This window comes from Phasianus colchicus, chromosome Z (genome assembly GCF_987193195.1).
Source record: "Phasianus colchicus chromosome Z, bPhaCol1.hap1.1, whole genome shotgun sequence".
NCBI classification, from domain to species: Eukaryota; Metazoa; Chordata; class Aves; order Galliformes; family Phasianidae; genus Phasianus; species Phasianus colchicus.
The window spans coordinates 42433855-42454626 of record NC_143476.1 but is presented as its reverse complement, the minus strand read 5'-3'; the positions used below and the strand labels follow the sequence as shown (position 1 = coordinate 42454626).

Below are 20772 nucleotides of genomic sequence, written 5' to 3'. Positions count from 1 at the left end.
CTTCTGTGGTTAGATAACAATATAATTTTTATATTTAAAGAGAATTCATATTGGTATTGTGTAAATGTTAGTACCCACCATGAGAAATTTTATGATATGTTTGTCCTTTGTCCTCTTCCTTCTCCCATCCCTACTCTTTCAGTGGGAATTTGATACAAAAGCAGATGGTTCTCCTAAATAAGATACTGAGGGCTCTCATTATAGGTTAGTATTGTTATTTTGATTGTTGTAGGTGTCCTTTTCTTTCTTTGTTTTTTTGCCTCTCCTCTTTCTGTCTAGAGTGTATGCCACACTTTGACATTTAGCCTTTATCAGTGTGTTTGATGTAGTTTAGGTGGGACTGGCAGGCAGGCATTTTGGTCTGAGACCCATCCATAATTTCAGACTTCTTTTGAAGACAGTTCCCAGTTAGCTGCAACGCCCCAGGAAACACTTCTAAATGTCTTCCTGTTGCAGAACCATCCTGAAGAGTGCTCCTCAGTAACTTTGTCTTTACTGAAGAAGTCTGTACTGCCTGCTGAGACTTGGTTGAAGCAGTCAGGTGTGTTTCTTTTTCTTTGATTTGTGCAGCAGTTTGCAGCAGTTCTCCCCAGAGTAGGATCTACTGCAGCTAACCACATCTTTATTGCTGATGGACCAGAAAATTGCTTTATCCTGGAATATGCTCAAGCATGCATTTTTTATTTTTTGTTAGGGCAGGATGAAAAGTGGAAGGATGCTGTCAGCCTGGTGATTAATAAAATCCAATTGGCTCAGCTGGTGCTTACTGAGAGGCACAAAAGCATAAAGGAAGTACATAGTATCCCAGATGACATCTCAGAGACAGATAGAGAGCAAAATGATTTTAGACCCTTGAAGTTTCCAGAGACACTAGGAATAACTTCTGACTTTGTGGGATCTTTGGGGACTTGACAAGAGCATCACACAAAAATCTGTAAATCCTTCAGATTTAAAAAAACAGCAACCAAACTCTTGCTCATTCTTGTTTCTGAAATATTTAAAAATAAAACAAATCCCTATACATGACTGTAATTCTAAACTTTGGCGATTGTCTCAACATGTCTTCAGTTAAGTCTGGACAAATTTCTTGCTCCTACAGTTCTTAGTTTCAGAGGTGTTAGGATGTTCATGTTAAAAAAGGGACGTGGAAAACACAGGATTAATTCTGTCTAGGTTTGTTGATGCTCATGGCATGCTAAACTGTTCATTTTTTCATTTTCATCTTCCTCAAATAGTTTTTGTTTGTTTGTTTGTTTGTTTGAGTCAGAAAATTTAGTGTTAGGAAACAACAAAAACTGATGCCACAAAAATGTTTTAATTGTGTTTACACATATATGTATATTAACTTACCACTACAAAGTATGACATTTCATGGGATTAACTTTGGTTATCAATCAAGCTATGTTTTAAGACAGACTGACTAGCCAATATTGGCTAACTAGCTCCCTGCAGATCATTTATTTTAGCAGGAAGGTTAAGGGGCTAGAAGAGGTAAAGGCAAGTGATATTTCTTGGAGATCTCACCACCAAATATCTCCAACATCTAATATGTAATTAAGTATCTTCTAATAATTCCTGCAATAACTACCACTCGATTTTATTTGCTGCAGTTTTGAAACCTCAAGAAGTGCAACATTCTCTAATCTCTATGAATGTTTATTCATAAAGTTGATGCTGTATTTCCTTAATAGCCATTGTTCTTTACTGTAAACATCAGTTTTTAAATAAAAGTCAGACTTACACCCAGATTTAATTTCTAAATCTAGGTTGCAATTCACATTGTAGGGGAAAAAAAGAAGAAAGGAGTGACTTTGTATCTTAACCCTCTCTGCATTTTCTCTTTATATTTCCATTCCTCTTTAATATGTGAATATATATATATATCCTGCATATTTAAATTTTTTTACTACCACTTGAAAGTTTTCTGTTAGTTACTTTAGCATTTTTACTTGAGTTAGATTTTGAAAATCTGACTTCTGTTCCTATTGGTTATAGCATCCTTTCCATTTCTGACTTCATTCAATGAAAATATGTAAATACAAGCAATTATGTAAAACTTCATTCTCTGTGCAAACTATATATGTACAATTTATACACTTACAATTTGTTAGTAATGATCAATTCTTCACATTTTTGCTATCACTTGAATATTATTATGATGTATGTATAATGTGATGTACATGTAATATATGCAGTGTTATGGTTATTGTTTTCTTCAGTTACCCATTTTTAGAAGGTAAGAAAATATGCTTGAACAAGTTAGTAATGTCTCAGTTATGTCTTTGGAAGTTACTTGTTTTTATTGCAGGCTTTGATGTAGCTTGTTTGCACACTGAAAATTGGAAGTGGAAAAGAATGGAAGTCATGCTAAATAGAACCTTCACAGTATGAAATGCTTCTCTCAATGTTTTCCTGATGTGTAAGATTTGGTATGTCAGTATAGAACTTACACATCTATGAGATTCCCTCATGACCCTGTGAAGGCTGCTAACTTTGGCTGTCTAATTGTTGATAGATAAAAGAGAGAGCTGAGTTTTTAACCCATTTGCAGCAGTTGCTGTTGATTTGTAGCTGGTCATTTTACTGATATGTACTCATTTTTTCAGCACACCTGACCTTTTCGAGCTTCATTGGTCATAGTTTTATGTATTCATCCTTTTCCCAAAGGCAGTTTTTCACTGTAGTATTCCTGTAACAGGAACTTGCAGTTGAAAGACAGGATTATATTACATGGCCTATACTGAATATTTCCATACTGAGAGTTATTTTCCTCTTAGTGATGATGAGTTATCTAAGAAATGACAAGCAAGAAGTGTAGACAAAAGAGAAACAAGAAAAAAACAGGTTTTAATTTGGGTTCAAATACAAAATCCTGAAGGTGTTCCTGAGTCTATGTGTTCTGGCTTTGAATTAGTAACCACATCCTTCAACTTCAACACCCTTCATGGCTGATTTTTACCTTCAAGTTCAGTATCTGTACTTAACACGTGGCACAACTGTGTACAGTGACTATAGGAGATGCACTTTTATTATTTAACAAATGTGTCTTTTTGTGTATTCACTGACATATCTGCCAATCTGAGTTATGAGAGTAAAGTTTACTGCATTTACTCAAACTGATAAGACAGACCAAGCACTGCCAGGAGAAAATAAGTTGGATTCTGGCCCATAACTTTGCACATTCCCAGCAGTTTAGAGTTTTTTTTTTTTCTAGGTTTTCATCTGTTATGACCATGCTCGGAACACAAAGGGACTGTTTGTACTTCTGCAAGATCATGGCATGTGCACAGCCTGGCTATGGCCGTCCTGTCAGCAAGGCAACGTGTTTCATGTAGGATATTAGTACCCATAGTGAGGAAAAGCAGGTTAGCTGGTTGTGTTTGCTGTGCTGGCAGAAGAAAACAGTTTTCCAGTTATGATACTGTTTACTTGACGTTGAAATAAGAACATATGAAAACATAGATGTAAGAGCCTACAATGCCAGCTTTATAGCTATCTCAAAAGAGAGGCTGACTTACAAGGAACTAAAGTAATAGATAATTTTGCTGAATATGTATGAAGCCCAAGAAAAATTGGATTTCAACACTCTGTTAAAAACTTGATAATTCCTTTTATTCAGGACAAAGAGGTTTCCATATAAACTTCATTTTTTTCATTTTCATTCTACCATTTCAAGAATTCAGTTGAATGAATATCTTTGTAATAAAATCTAGGTTTACCTGTAATCTGGGTTTATTTATAATCTGCAAACATTTTGAGACATCATAATTTACTATCCTCAATGTTGCAGGTGTTAGACAACATTTTGAGTTTGTGCCTGAAAGAATCATGCTAGAAAGATTAAGAACATCACAAGTAGATCTTAACATGTAAATAAAATAAAAGTTCATATGTGCTCATCTGGAAAACATCCTCATCTCGTATTCATCTTTAATGTATTCTGTCTTTGGAAGCTTGCAAGTATTTCCTCAGCGTGGAGCTGATAACATATTAGTACTTTTGATTAGTCGTTTATCTCTTGAAAAATGATGTTCTGTGGTGGCTGACATAATGAGGGAATACAGGTTCTTCTTCGAATGCAATAAAATAGGGAAAGATGTGGAATTTTAAATCTTTTTTTAAATAGGTTTTTTAATCTATTAAGATATATTCAAAGAATTTCAATAGCATTTTGGGGTCACTTGTAATAATTTTTTTTTTCAATACTAAAAGGGCTACAATACTTCTAATGTCTGTTCTTCATTTAACAGCTGAATGCTTAGAGGCAGACTTCTTTCTAGAAGCAAATTTTGATCAGATCTTCTCTGATCGTTATTTATACCTTCCAAATGGAAAATGTGTTCAGTTGTCTGTGTTTAAAGGGTAACACTGGTAACTTTTTTCTGGACTTGGAAGGGAAAGGCTCAAGTGAACAAAAACTGAAATACATTAGTAGGAATGATGACAGTGATGATGATGATGGTGATGATGAGTAGATGATTGCTAAGTTTTCAAGGCTGTAAGCAAGGCGATCCAGACTTTGGCATGTCTGCTTAGCAGGGCCACAGTGAATGAAGAGCAGTTGTCTTGGGTTGCACATACAGTATATAGTATAGCTAATGTATCTAGATAAAAAAAAATTCTTTTATTTTTGAAACAAAATTCCTTTTATGTTTTAATATCTTTTTATTAAAAACATTAGAAAAAAAAATCAATGAAAACATAAAAGTAGTGGGGTATTTTACCATAGCTGTTGAAAACCTATTTTAAGTTGTTGACTGCAGAGACTATAACCATTGCAGTCACTTCTGTACTGAGGTGCAGACACTGCAGACGTTATGGACAGATTTGCCTCTCCAAGAATTATGTTTAAAAATTCTCATGCTGCACACCATGCATTTCATTTGTTATATGTAGACAATACTTTATTAGTTTCCCTTCAGAAATCTTATCGATAATTTATTTTTTTGACAATTTTATATTTGCTACCACCTTCATGACTATAAAGCTGATCTTAGAGAAAAACGTATTGAAATTATTCCTAATTTTGAAATATAACAATTCTAATTCTAACATTTTGAAATACATACTTTTGTCTGTTTTTTTTTTTTTGATTTTATCATGTGGCATTTAATTTACATTATTTTTACATGAAAAAAAGAGGCTGTTAAATGCAAAATTTGTCATCTTTACAGATTCTCAAAGTGGATAAATGTAGCTATAATGTGTGTATCCTCTATAATCCCACTTTTGTCATTCCTGGATTAGCAAATTGGCATGTGTTCTTTAGACAATTTTGACCCCAGTTCGTTAGCATTAATCAAATACATATCACATAACTAGTTAAAAACATATAGCAAATTATTTTATACTTTATAGGAATTTTTTTAGGCTTTAAAAATTCTAAGTCAGTTTTTGATGATGGAACTCGTAGACCCATTGGAGATATAGAATCATAAAATCACTCAGGTTGGAAAAGACCTTAAATATCATCGAGTCCAACCACAACCTAACTATACTACCCTAACTCTAACAACCCTCTGCTAAATCATGTCCCCGTGCATCACATCCAAACAGTTTTTAAACACATCAAGGGATGGTGACTCAACCACCTCCCTGAGGAGCTTATTCCAGCGCTTAACAACCCTTTCAGTAAAGTGTTTCCTGATATCCAGCCTAAACTTACCCTGGTGCAACTTGAGGCCATTTCCCCTCATCCTGTCACCTGTCACCAGTGAGAAGAGACCAACCCCTTTCTGCGGTAAGCACCTTTCAAGTACTTGAAGAGAGCAAGGTCTCCCCTCAGCCTCCTTTTCCCCAGACTGAACGTCCCCAGTTCCTGCAGTCTCTCCTCGTAGGGCACATTCTCCAATCCCTTCACAAGCCTTGTTGCTTTTCTTCGGACCTGCTCCAGCACCTCAGTGTCCTTTCTGTACTGAGGTGCCCAAAACTGAACACAGTACTCAATGTGAGGCCTCACTGTGGTAGGGCAGGATGACTTCCCTAGTCCTGCTCACCACAGCAGTTCCTGATACAAGCCATTGGCCTTCTTGGCCACTTGGGCACATTGCTGGCTCACATTCAGCTGATTGTCCATCACTACACCAAAGTCCCTTTCCATCAGGTAGCTTTCCAGACACTCCTTCCCAAGTCTGTAGGGTTGCCTGGGGTTTTTGTTGTGACCAAAATGAAAGACCAGATACTTGGTCTTATTGAAACTCATATAGTTAACCTTGGCCCATCAATCTCGTCTAGCCAGGTCCCTCTGTAGTGTTCTTTTCCCCTCAGGATAGATCAACACTCCTTCCCAGCTTGATGCTATCTGCAATCTTCCTGAGGGTTCACTCAATCCCCTCATCAAGAGGGGAATATTTATTAAAATTAATAAAGATTGTTAAATAGAAGCGGCCCCAGTACTGAGCCCTGCTTTTAAACTATTGATCTATTCAAGTAATTGCATGTAAAATGTTAAGAGATATGGTACAGCTAGTAAAAAGATGGGAAAATACAAATGTTTGTATGAAAGTTAAAACATTGACAGTAAAGTCAACAGAAAACAACAATGAGGTCTTCTGTAGAGAAAATAGTAGTAGAAAGAATCTTGCAGGCATCTTATAGTCATCTGAAATGAAGTGAAAGAATAACTTGTTCAAACAAAGTATGTGGTTTGCAGATACAGAGATATAAAGACAGAGTGCAAGCTTTCTGAAGGTTCTTTTTTATAAACACACTCTATGTTCAACAAATTTATGTCATAAAGACACCATGAATAACTGTGAAGTTTTATTTTTGAGTATCTTCTTTGCATGACAAGTGTTATAATTTTAACCTTATTTTTTGAAGTTTGCACTCTTTCCATTATATTTATTAAGTTTCTGATACTTAGGAAATTAGAGCAGCAGTTGCATTCATTTACTGATGAAGGTCATAGATTTTAATGTAACTCACGTGACAAATATTTTCTCATTATTAAAAATTCAACATCAATAATAAAAATATAAGTCTGATGCAGAGCAATTAAATCTGAGCTTCTAGTCTGTAAAATTAAATACTTGTTAATCACAGTATGTATTTTGTCATATTCTGCATAAAGAGAAATTTAATAATAGGAAAATGATATTCACATATTGCAATTTTTGGTAATGACCTCTGTAGGGCAGAAATTGATGAACTGTGTTAAAACAATAATTCATTTGCTTTCTTGACATGTTTTTGTTTTTCAAAACTATTTGTTTCTTGTGGGAATGTGAGCTGTGGTATGAATATTCTTGGTTTGATTCCTGTTCATTATTTCACTTTCTAACTTACATTTATAACTGTTTATCATCAGCAAAATATGTCTTTCTAGTGTGAAATTTGGTGTAAAAAAACTTTCTCTGGGGTGTAATTCCAGATATCTCAATAGAGAGAGGAAACAGATATGTTTTGTTAATTTTAGACTTCCAGGTGCTTCATCATTGATAACACTGGCTGACTTCACCATATGACCACAAGTATATCTTATGGACTACAAACATTTACGTCTTTAGAAATATATACAATATTTATATGATTGAAAATTTATTTACATTATTGGGCAACCATAAAGTAATATGACCTCGATATGTTGACATGACTTTAATGGAGAAATGAGGAAGTATTTAATTAGATTGCTTAGGACAGATTTTCTTGGCTTGCTCTAATCAGATATTTAAGGACTTGATGAAATAAATCATTGTGAGTGATAGTTTTCACCTATTCAAAAATAAAAGCTGTTGAAATATGAGCAGGCAACTGAAGATGTGCTGGCTAATATTAATGAGAAAACTAGAGAAATTAGACACAGAAAAAAAGTAGTTGGCAACTACATATTCAAGGAATTAAAGATTTTATCTAAGGGGGATATACAGATTTTAAAATATTCCATGAAAAAGCACAAAAACATATGTAAAAATAAGTATAATTAGAGTATGTTTTAGTCATCTAAAAGATACTTTTAATACGTTCAAAGTGGAAGATTTCATTTTTTTTTTTCAAAAATCCTGATTTGTTCCCCTTGTCCTTGATCTCCATTTTACCTTTACAATCTGAAATAGAATAAATTTTTTCTTGTCAAAAATATGCATATTTTTACATTTTTGATTGACCAAATCATAACAGAATGTAGAAGAATCAACCAACCAATAAAATCACCAGAAGACCCCTACTATCCTCCCTCCAAAATATACACTGATCCTTTAAATGCAATATTTAAGATTTTCCCTTCATGTCTTCTTTCGCTGATTTGGTTGTAAAGGGAAATGACTGTTACGAGTGTTACAAACTAAAAGAATCAGAGTGGCTGAAATACATGTAGAGGAAGTGAATAGTGTTCTTTGAAGGAATTAATTTTTGGGGCATGAGGTTGTGTAGTGAAAAAAAGAATGTTGGAAAGACTTTGATTTTTAAAAGTAAACATTTATTTGATGCACTGTCCTCACTTTTTTAGATCTACTTTCCAGCTCTTAGCTTGCTCAAGCCCAGGATTTGGGTGTTTTGTATGCAGTTACTTCAGTGAGCTCAATAAGCAAGGCTTTGTTTAAAGAACTGTTTGTTTGAAAGCAAAAGTATATGCCATGAAAGTTTCCAGTGAGAAGGATTTGCACAGCAAATACTGAAGAAAGGCATGAAGATGCCTTCATGTGAGATCATGCTCATGGAGCTCATTTTCTGATAAATGTAAATACGGCAAGAACTTTGTTTATGATTAAGATAGATAGACATTTAACTATGGGGATAGCTGCATCATTCATCATTGTTTATGTTCTGTTACTTGGAGAATATCTGCAGTGAGTGAGAAAGTTGGAAGCATTTACAGTATTTCCCAAATCAAATTCTGTAAGATGAGGCTTTGCTTAATAAGCAATGTTAAGGAGCTTCTTAATGATGTATAGGCTATTTTACAATAATTGCTTTGGGTTGATTTATTTTGGATATTCAAATTTGTTAGTTTTGCTGTAGTTAAATTGACCATATCAAAGAATCATACAATCATAGAATGGCCGGGGTTGAAAAGGACCATAATGATCATCTAGTTTCAATCCCTTTGCTATGTGCAGAACTGGCTGCACAGAGGCACATCCAGCCTGGCCTTGAATGCCTCCAGGGATAGGGCATCCATAACCTCCTTGGGCAACCTGTTCCAGTGCCTCACCACCCTCTGAGTGAAAAACTTCCCCCTAATATCTAACCTAAACCTCCCCGTCTCAGTTTAAGACCATTCCCCCTTGTCCTATCACTATCCACCCTTGTAAACAGTCATTCCCCCTCCTGTTTATATACTCCCTTCAAGTACTGGAAGGCCATAGTGAGTTCTTCTTGGAGCCTTCTCTTCTCCAAGCTAAGCAAGACCAGTTTCCTCAAGCTTTCCTCATAGGAGAGGTGCTCCAGCCCTCTGATCATCTTAGTGGCCCTCCTCTGTATGTTCTTCCTGGTAAATACTGTATAATTCCACTAACCTGGATACCCTACAGGCCACAAATATATTTTACCTTGCTATGTATAGTGCTGGCAAGATTCCTTAAATATTTACCAGAATGAGAAAACTTGGTTCAGACAGAGGAAAAATGAACAAACTCTCCTATTCCAGTGTTCAAATGTATATATGCAATTAAAGGCCTTCTAGAATATCAATACCTGTAACAATAATAGTTTGATTTTAAGTTTGTAAAATTAGTAACAATTTGTCTTTTAATCTTTTAATCCCTACATATTTTAAATTTTCTTATAATAATACTGTCTGCTGATGTTAATTTTCATAAGAAAACACTGTGATTAATAATATTTTATATTAAATTTAAAATAAGTAATAACTCTGTACTGTGCTCTCACTAAAGTCTAGGGCTGTGTTATCTTAAGCACAGGCGTTCTTATGCTGTAGCAACAGTGCAGTCAATTTTCCTCCTTCTACGAATTGTATATGACAAGCAAGGATTAGAATAAACTCATAGACAAAAAAAAAAAAAAATAGACAAGCATAAGCAGTTGCATTCTATTCGGTTTTAGTTTAAAAATGAAACATGCTTCATTCCCCTTGAGAAATAACAAGCTGTGTGAAAAAATCATATAATAACAATTATTATCTAAAGATGCTATGCTGAGCAACATAAACACCAGTTACTGATCATCATGACACACAAAGTTGTTAAGAAGTAAAGCACAGGTGGACTGTAATAACCTTCCAGTCATAACTACCCAGTTGCTCTAAAATCAAAGTTTCAGTGGGCACAAACAATAACCAAGTTGAACTCTTGTTTTCATGGTGTGTTGTAGAGTTTCAGGTTGTGCTTAAATATGCTGTAGTCCAAATTCACCCCACAAAACAGGCCTTCAGTGATTTGTTTGGTATATTCTGAGACCAAGGTTGCCTATCTTCATTCTTAGTGGTTGAAAGACCAGATGGTTAGGCTGCAGTCGGTATTGATGGTACCTGTTTGATAATAGGAAATAATGAAAATGCATGCTGGTAGTATAAAAGATCTAAGAAACATCATGTTGCAAAAATGTAGTATTTTTCATGACATCTTGTCAAATACAGAATGGAATGTAGGCATGTTGGGAATCTGACAGTCCATCTGATGTGTTCTTCAGCATTGTATATATGTTCTAGAAAAAAGCCAGCATCTGCTGAAATATCTTGCTGAAGTCTGTATGTAATTTAGTTTAATTTTTTACACAGTCTCCTGTGTTTTGTATGCTTGGAGTTTGCATATCTAAAAGATAGATTGTCATACAGATCATTGCTATGAAGACAGAATCATTTGTTCCAAAGATGTCTTTCTTTTCATTTGCATTATTTAAAGTATATGGCTATGGGAAAATCAAAAGGTTGTTTTAGTCAGAATGTTGTCAAAATTTGGATGGTTACCACCAGAGCCCACAAAGCTGTTGCAACAAGGTGAAGTTGCAGTTATAGCTCAGAACATTTGATTTAGAGACTACCTGAAAATATACTGGTAAAAATTCCCTGACCAAGGAGGAATAATTATTTAATTAGTTAGGTGCTGCAATAATTTAAGTATGATGGAGGTCATTTTTGAGATGTCCTCCTCCAGTTCTGTGTTTATGAAACATCCCATTCCAGCTGGCCCAGCAAGAGATCTGCACAGGACACAGCTTTTACTGCCATCAGCTAGATGTGTAGCACCTCTGTGAAAACTCATTCAAGGAATGCAGATAAACACCAAAAAAGGAACTGCAAGACCAGGGAGTGGTAGAATAGGCAAGGAATCCCAAGGAACTGCACGGATTGAGACTAAGACTGGGAAAGAAGAAGGTAAGGTGTCTTCCTTAGGAATGCTTGTCTTGTCCCTCAATATCCAGTTCAGTAGTTAAATGCTTAAAATTAAGTTTAATCCCTGAAACAGAGTCTGTTTTGTCTATGATTGCAAAACTCATTACTTTTTTTGGTCCTTGTTCTCATTTTCTCCTTGTCCCATTTGTTTGGGTGCTTGGCTGCAGGCTGGGGCCAACCCATTACAATGTCACAGGTTGGCACTAAATTTGCTTCCTTTTTTTAACACATGTTGCTAGCAATTCAGTTTATGTATTGATGCAAAATTAAATTGTTCAACAGGGATGATTAAAAAAAAGAAATTAAAATGGAGGAAAAGCTCAGTTTTTGAGAAGACCTAGAAAGTTGAGTGAGAATGGTTTTTCAAAGTATTCCAGAAGACCAAGATGCTGAGTTATGCTGATTTATAAAGGAAAATAAATGAAAACAAACCAAACTAAAAAATGGATTCTTATTTCTACTGATAAGATAGTCAGTTCATTAAGATCTATTAACACAGTACTACATGACTTTTGGCTCAGGAAGTCTATAAACTTCAAGGAGCTACTTTGAGAAAAACTGGCTTTTCCTGTCCTAGTGAACTTCAGCCATCTGTTTTCTAAGAGAGAGATGGTGGGGGGGGAGGGGGGGGTCATCGATCTAGTATATTTACTCTGTCTTATCTAGTACAAAAATTCATTGGAAGTAATTTATTTTTCAGTATGCTCATCTTTACAGTAGTAAAGACAGTAAAGTAGACAAGGAAAATAAGGTTAGAATATGTTAGATCAATGAAGTCTCAGGAAAATATTTTTTTCCCTATTTCCTTCTGTTCTGTTCCTTTTCTAGAGGTCTTGGTTGCTCTGTTCATATGACATGAAGCCCAGGAAATAGAAAAATGCAGTCAAAGGGAATATTTTGTTTCACTGACCCTTCCAAGATAAAGGATGCTATTCTCATCCCTAGAGTGCAATTTGGGCCATCCAGAGTATCAGCACTTGTTTCTAGGAAGAATCTGCAGCTGCTGACACAACTCTGCAGTTAAGAGGAAAGGGAGCTGAGATCAGAAACAGCCTGTGGAGCTGTTCTTGTTTATCTTCACCCTCATCCAGAACTTGACAGGAAAGAGGAACTAAGCTGCAATGGAGAAAGAGGCACAGTTATTCTGTTGAAGCTACAGAAGAATATTTTGGTTATTAACAGATCATCTGCAATACTTGCTGAAATGTGAATTGCACAGCATTTCCTTTTGAGTGAAATCCATGACATTGCATCTTCCTATATGCTGTAGTCCTTGTTTGTTAAATAACCCAATAAGAAAGGATAATAGGGTTCATGTAGTATGAGGAGAAGAGAGCTCAGCTTCCATTAAAAACTTAGAAACATTTTCTCTTTAAATATACAAATCCACTCTTTAATTTTAAATCCAACTGTTTTAAACTCCTATTTCTCTGTGCTAAGTATTGATTCTGCATAAATAAGAGAATCAAAATCAATGCAAGTGTGATTAAACAGAATTTCATAAACTTTAGTGAGGCATCAGGTTTCATTTTACTCTTAGAAGTTATACTATTTCTCAATTCAAAGTAAAGTATCAATTTCAGAACAGCAATTGCACATAGTATTATTATAGCATTAATATACTATAATAGGCTAGTCAAGCAAAATTTCTAGACACAACATTTGACATTGTCTTCAGCACTGCATTATCTGCTGAATGCATCACAGCTGTCTGTGTGTGGAAATGTGATTGGTACAAAGTAAGATACATTTCTGGCAGCGGGTATATTGTTAGGAACATTGCATGATACAAATACGATGGGTAGTTATTTGACTCAGCCTTAGCTGACTCTCTTGTTAACATGTTCTGCTGGACGTGAGTTATTTATTGTTCATGAGAAGTTATATAAAATCCTCAAAATAGATATTCAAACTCTTATTTAAAATTAGGGCAGATTTATATCTTTAAAAAAGAACAACAGCGGGTTTCCATGACGATTGTGCTATTGACACAAACTTACTCAGATTCTCCTAATTAAAAGCTGATCATTGCCTAAATAATAGAGCACTGCTTTTGGCATTGTCTCGTTCTCTGGCAGAACTGGCAGTGAAGATGTGTCATTTTTAATTCAAAACATAAAAGAGGAAACTACAATCAATTGCTTTTTTAAAAAAATTCTGGTTAGCATTCTAGGTTACTCTATAATCCCATCAGCTAAATCAGAGGTGTATTAACAACTAAACAGGGAAATGATGTTTACTGATGGCAGATTGGAGAAAACAGATAATATGGTAATAAGTTGGTGGAAGGAAGCAGAAATGTTGAGCTTCTTCATTTTAATTGAGACTGAGATAAATAGAGCCAAGAGACTGGCTAGCTGCACTTGAAACAAGGAATTGAAAAGGAAGAATATGCAGGGAAACTGTGTTCTGTTTCTTCACTTACATGGCAACATGCAGAACAACTCCTTGTTTTAAATGAATTAAATGGTACTGGATTTCTATTTTCTTTTTCCAACATTTTTTTTCCTGTGAAGTATAGTTAGTCACAATTGGTAGACTGGTTAGGATTTATTACAACCTGTACAGTGTACTCAGTCAAGGAATACACACCAGTAATTATCTACTTGCCCTGTTCTGTTCAAACTACTCTTTACTTTTATTCCTATCCTTGTTAACAATCATCACTGTACCATGAAGTACCAAGAGCATATGGGATGGTAAGGAAGTAAGAAGTCAAATCATCACTGGTGGTTTGCAGAGATGGACTGAGAATAATGTTTTCTGGCAGATTATGGACTAACTTTATTTTTTCCCCTCAGCTGTATGGGTAATTTATGATAAGATCCTTTCTGTCAGCACCCATGGTACTTAGTGCTCAGAAGTGAGAATGTGTTACTCCCTACTTCTTTGCTGGATGCCATAAACTCTGCTGCTGACAGAGCTCGGAGGAAACACTCAGTGTTACAGTGTAAATTTTTGGCTCACAGTCATACAGAGATTCTCCAAAAGAACTCTGCAGAGTGCCCTAGAACTTGCCAGCCCACTGCAGCCCTGGCAGAATATGTCTTTTATAGTTTCATTTCAGATGTAACTGGACCAGATCCAAGTAGCACATATGGTGAAGTACACCAGCTTAACCTTTTTTCAATTACATCAATGCACTCATGTCAAGAATATTGATTTCTCTCTAGAGAAGACATATGAGACAGAAAGGAGAACTTTTATTTCTTGTTTTTGTGACATTGTTTTCAATTAGCAAGGCCCAGATCTTCATGCATTTTGAAGGCACTTTTTTGAGCTTCTCAATAGAAAATCTCAGTGGCTTATGTTTGAGAAACGTTTTTCTCCTTTTTGAAATTTAGGTTGTATTGACTGGATTTTGCATCCCAAAAATTTTCATTGCTGTCCACACGTATAGCATTTTTTTTACAGTTTCTACTATTAGTCACCTGTGAAATCCATCATGTGTAGTAGTCTTATTATCTTGTAGTGAAAATCATTTTCCTTTAGGTTAAAATTTACACATCTCATCCTTCTGCAATTGCAGGTTTTTACATCTTGCAGAAAAACCTTAAGAAAAGGAGCCTTTCTGGTTCCATTCTTTCTGAATGATGGATCTTGGCATTTCTTATCATTGTTTAAATCAAAACCTTGGTGCTTTAGGAGATAATATCTCCACTGAATGAACTTCCACCAGAGAGCTTTTCCCAGAACACCATAGTGCCTAATTAGCTAAATTGCCTTCCCTATATTAGCATGTACTCATCTTGAGCATCTGATGTACTGATCTCTGAGCATCATTTTCTGAATATGTATTTTTGCAGCATACTCTAAAGTTCAGGTAGGTGCATACTCTAAATGACTTTTGTGTGTGTTAATGACTTCATCTGCAGCCACTACTGAGCTTAAGTTACTTGGAAAAAGTCTACTAACAAAGAGGCAGGAAACTTTCATAAAAAATTGTTAAGGAATTACTGCATAATTACTTGATGCATATCTGATTTTTTTATCCGGTCAATGTTTTTTTCCTGAAATGTCTTTGAGAAGGCAAATTCTTTGGGGTAAAATGGTTGCGATTGATAGCTAGGCAAAACAAGAAGTCTTTTATCCCAACAAAACTGACAGCAGTTTACCTCCTGTTCATCCCAAGTGTTAAAGTAAGGACAAAGCCATTGTTCAATTTATTTAGCCAGGCATTCCTAGCTCAGAGAGAAGTCATACAGGAGGTTTGTATGATTTAGAGCAGGATTAGTCTAATAAATTCACATCCTTGTTGTTTCTTGTGAGAAAGTGAGGTATTGAACGTGGGCTATATTTTCAGATGTGCTTAGGCACTATTACATTTATCAAGCACAAGAACTCTGTCTAAGCTGAGCAGTGAGCACCTCTTGTTTTTTTTTATTGTGACCAGAATGTATCAGCACCTTTGGTGCAGTACTTTGCAATTAGCTATTGAAGATGATAATATACAGTTGCCAGATTATTCTCTTTGTTGTGGTATCACTCAGCAACTTTTTTTTTCTGTTTTAATAGAATGAATCTGAATTCTTTGCTATGAACTCGGTGTCATTTATGCAGTAAAACAATGTTTTAATTGACAGCCTGAGTGGTTGGAGTCGTACAGGTGTTTTCTGATGAAATGGCTGCTTTGCATTTTGTTATGCTAACAGAACTCTTCACTGAAGTGACTGTACACCTAGAACATTGCTTATTAATTCTAAACTCCAATAATTGCTCTGGCAGCGCAAAAAGTGTGAAAAGTATAACTGGAAGTTTTATTATCATATCTCATTTGGGTTGCAGAATATTAAAAGTTGTGGATCTCTGAGATAAGAAAGAGCTTGTATCCCAGTATGTCACCGAAGAACGTAGGTGCTGGAAGAAGATGAATTTTCTCTTAAAATGGGACATGAAATATATATGTGCATTATATTTATACAGGTACAAGAAAAACCTCAGCTCTAAAGTTAAATAATTCTAGACATTAAATACAGTTATTATTCCTATCTTTGTATTTAAATAATACTTTACCAATAGGTGCCTTACAGTTTTCTGTCCTTGATAATATTCTGAGTCAGAGCATGGTTGTCCCTAATGAACTAGAAGCTGAGATATTGCTTCTCTATGAACTGATATAAATTGGTTCTTTGTTGCATGTTAATGCTGAAGATATGCCCATTTTTATTTTTTCTTTTAGGAGATGCATTGGAAAACATCCATAGCCCCAAGACTGAAGTGAAGCAGACAACCATTTCAGCCAAGGTGGTACACAGTTGTCATGGTTTTATGTTTTTTGGTTTTCAGTATTCCACATCAAAACATCATGTATTGGAATTAAAGTGATAATGCTCCAATTCCAGGTATCTATCCCTATACATTTCAGAAGTCATGGGATCTGACCCTTCTGGGTGGGGCAGTCACTTACTGCCTGGCAGTGGGTGCTGGAGGGTGCTTTCATAGCCGTTCCAAGCTTTTCAGGTTTGACTCGGTCTCAGGAATTCTCTCTCTCCTATCTTATTTGATTTATTAGTCTCAATCTCAATTAGATTGTATTATATTGTGTTATCTTGCATTCCGATATCATAATTAGTAAAATAAGTTTACCTCCATAGATTGTTGCCGCTGTTTTTTTTTCCTCACTTCCTTACCCACTGCTTCTCCACATGTTTTTTAATCTTTACTATCTGGCATGGTAAGATCACCACTTTCATTCATTCTTACAGTCTTTGCTTACTGTTATTGCTCTCTCTTTTATATTCCCATAAATTTTAGCTGATGCATGCATTGCTGATGCCCTTTGGACATTGTATAGTCTTAGTAGATATATCACACCAGGAATTCATTAACATTTTTCAAAGAGTTAACTTCAGAAATTGCTGCTGAATCCCCTTTATCCCATAAAATGCCTTATTTGCACTGTCAACTTACTGAGCAGTCTTGTAATTGGAAATGAGTGTTAGAAAGAGTTTGTGCTTTTCTATGATGTACAAATGAATCGGATCTAGTACCCAAACTGGTAGGATTACTGCATTCATACTGGAGACCATACATGTAGAAACAGCATTCATTGCAGCATAGCAGCTAGGAACTCAGTGTGAAGAGACTGCCACACTTCAAAACACACGGCCAGCAATACTTGCTGTTGCACAATATTGGCAATCTGGTGGCAGAGAGCATGGGCTGTTTTCACCTTAGTGTGCTAATATTTCACAGAATGGTTCCAGAAGTGGTTGTGCATGCTCACCCCATTCTTCTATAGAGCATGTGAAGAGAGCAGCCCATTTGCTTTCACCTGCTAGGAAAGCACCAGCACCTGTGCAGCAACAGTACCATTCTGCTTACTTACAATATCTCCATTCCTGTTATGGTAATTTAAATGAAGATACTGTCTTTGGAGATTTGTTTATTTCACAATGCTTGTAAATTATTAATGTTTTTACTTTCATTTATTATGAAGTTTGTTTCTTTGATTTAGGTATCTGTGGCAATAGTATGTGCTGAATTATCAGTAGCTACTGTCAGCATTATGCTTGCAGTTTTAATAATTATGCTTATTTGGGTACTGGTGCTGGTACTTTTTGTCTGTGTAAATATTGTGATCTGCAGACACTGCAGTCCTTCTGTGGAAAAAGCTCAACTCTGGATTGCACAAGTGATGAGGCAGCAGCAACTTGAAAAAATGGAACAGTTGGGACTATGTATTCATACCTGCAATTGCCTCTGACAACTGGAAAACAATGGTGAGAATGAGGTATAAAGCAGATCTGGAAAATTTTCAAGTCAGTTAGCTTACAGTATTTTACATATCTAAACTGGAAGAATAAATAATGCAAAGCCAAGTTGGTCAGGGTTATGTTGCTCCTAATGTTAAAAAAAAACACCTGTTTTAAATCTTCAGACCTAGGCTAAGTTTAATTGCTTTGGTCTGGATGAACATCTTGCCATAATACTTAGATAATTTTAGCTCAAACAGTTGTTATCTTATGTACCTGGAATTACAGTAACATTTTAGAGAATTATCACTTGAATCTCTAAGAGATTTCCAACTTATTATTATATATATTTTTTTAATGTATGGAGATTGTCAGCCACATCTGATGGCCATGATCAGTACAGCTGACTGAAATAGGAGGTTTACATCACAGTGCACTATCAAGGTTTGGCTGAGATTGAGTTAACCTTCATAGAGTTTTGTATGATGCTGTATTCCAGATCTGTGATGAAACAGCAGTAATAAAACACAACTGTTTTGGTTGTTGCAGAGCAGTGCTGCACAGAACCAAGGACATTTCAGCTTCTCACTCAGCCCTGCCTTCAAGGAGCTGGAGGTGCATGAGCAGCTAGGAGGAGGCAGACCCAGGACAGCTGACAGACTGGTGTAAAAGGAATGCCCCATGCAATGGAATGGCATCCTCAGCAATAGAAACCACAGTAAAGAAGGAGAAGTGAAGATATGTTTAGCATTACAATATTTGTCTTCCCCAGAAACCACTATGTGTGATGAGCCCTGTTTTCCTGAGAGTAGCTGAACACATGGTTGCTGCTGGGAAGCAGAGAATGAATTCCTGTTCTGCTTTGGTTTGTGCATACAGGTTTTGGTTTACCCAGTAACCTCTCTTTATCTCAAACCACAAGTTCTCAAGCCATTACCTTTTGTATTTTCTCCCTCATCCCATGTGAAGAGTGTAAGTCAGTGGCTTGGTGTGCTGAGCAGTCTGCTGGGTTACACCACAGCATCAACATACAGCTGGGTTTTAATTTAATGTTTTCTGTATGGCTGTTGGAAAAACTTATCTGAACTACTACTGGTTCTTTGATGTATGTATATGGGAAGATGGAACATCTGATTTACCTGTCATGCCATCATGGAATCTCTGATTTACTTGTCATGCCATTATTTTCAAAGAGTTTTTGCAATCTATCTGACAATATAGCTCATACGGATATTAATATGATAATCATGCATTTTTGCCCAGTTTTTCTAGGAAAAAAATGCTTTATAAATCAACCACTGTTCAGAAAAAAATGGATCTACACCTTCTTGGAAAAAGTCGGTTGCAAATGAAAAAAAATTTTTTTTTTTTCTTTTTGGAAAAATTGAGATCAAAATTCTCTATGTTTCTGCTGCAATTTCTGTGATTACATTAAGTAGATATCAAGACATCATCAAATCTTTCTTTTTTTCTTTTTTTTTTTTTTGTAATATTAAATGCTAACAAGTAAATCTCTTTTTAAAAAATGAAATATTAGTTGTATAATATTTGCTAAGCAGAAAGCTGCATGACTGCTGGGCTGGGAAATATTTGTGTGTGTATGCACCTGTGGCGTTCAGTTTCAATTACTTGTGGACATTAAAATGTCATTTCTGGTGTTCAGTATTTTCCATCCTTATATCACTGCAGATCTATACACAGGTTCATTTAGTAAAATCTGCTCTAATGTACTTTGTATTTGTAGTTTAAATTCAGTTGCCCAGAATGCATCGTTAATATCTGGAAGTATAATTCCAAAAAAATCAGCAATAGAAGCTTATCCTCTTCCAACCCATCTGCTCTGGTGCGTGTTTCCCAAAAAGCTGCTGTTTTTAATATGAAGAGTATTTCTGTACAGACAGACAGAACATCTGAGACTGAAAATCAGAATTGCACTTAAGAAACATGAAATTAATGTAACTATTTAATTGATATGACTTATTCAATTAAAATTAATGTGGTGTATGCAGCTGTAAATGACACAATTTCACACAGTCCTCTCCTTAGTAAGGTCCTTTAGGTCTTGTATTATCTATCATGCCAGAGGTTTCTAGTTTTAATGATTCTGCCTATTTCCCCTCTGCCTTAATACTTTCTACAGCCACCTCTGGAGGTACTTGATCAGGTCTTAAAAACGTATGATGTTTATGGTATAATTAAACTATTAATCTTCTTGTGCCTCTGAAAGTTTGTAAAGTAGCTTCCACATAGGGAAGGACAAACAATTTTCTTTCCTTGAGTGAGTGAGAGCTGTTCGCACTGACCAGAAGCAATGTAGGAGATCAAAATTCTTGATAATATGCATTTCTGAAAAATAAAATTTTACGTGGCAAGTAATGGTTCAACTGTATGAGAAAATACATTTCTCACAAAGCATGGTAGTGGCACCTCAAGCCACTTAATAAAAAAGCCTGTATTTATGCTCTGTATTTCTTGGGGTAAGAAATCATTGCAGTATATTGGCTACGAATGTGTGGTATTTATAAATAATAGCACGCCCCGTGTCTCCGAGATATGATTTTATATTACATCAGAAGAAGCTTTACAAGGAACACAATTAAACTTACATGTGCAGATGCTAACTTCCTGTGTCTAAATTCTATTTAAACCTTTGCAGAAATCCAGGATTATGGATCCTGTTAGATGTTATCAAGATAGATGTTGTACACTACTATTGGCAAGTATCAATTACCATTTTAGAACACACAGTTCTTCCTCAGCTTTTCTATACTTTCCCAGTCTTGACCA

The 20772-nt window shown here is 35.6% G+C and overlaps 1 long non-coding RNA gene across 5 annotated transcripts in view; it reads left to right on the top strand.

The window, feature by feature from the left end:
• Nucleotides 1–19243, top strand: part of LOC149912917 (uncharacterized) — a 36287-nt gene extending 17044 nt beyond the window's left edge. For 3 of the 5 annotated variants that reach the window (XR_016462191.1, XR_016462189.1, XR_016462190.1), the window contains exons 3-5: nucleotides 16470–16534; nucleotides 17879–18012; nucleotides 18535–19243. This is a non-coding gene — a long non-coding RNA (uncharacterized LOC149912917). Of the gene's footprint in view, nucleotides 1–11094; nucleotides 11273–16469; nucleotides 16535–17878; nucleotides 18024–18534 lie in introns of those variants that run through there. The other 2 variants (XR_016462187.1, XR_016462188.1) reach the window with 2 other exon arrangements.
• Nucleotides 19244–20772: the final 1529 nt, after the last annotated feature.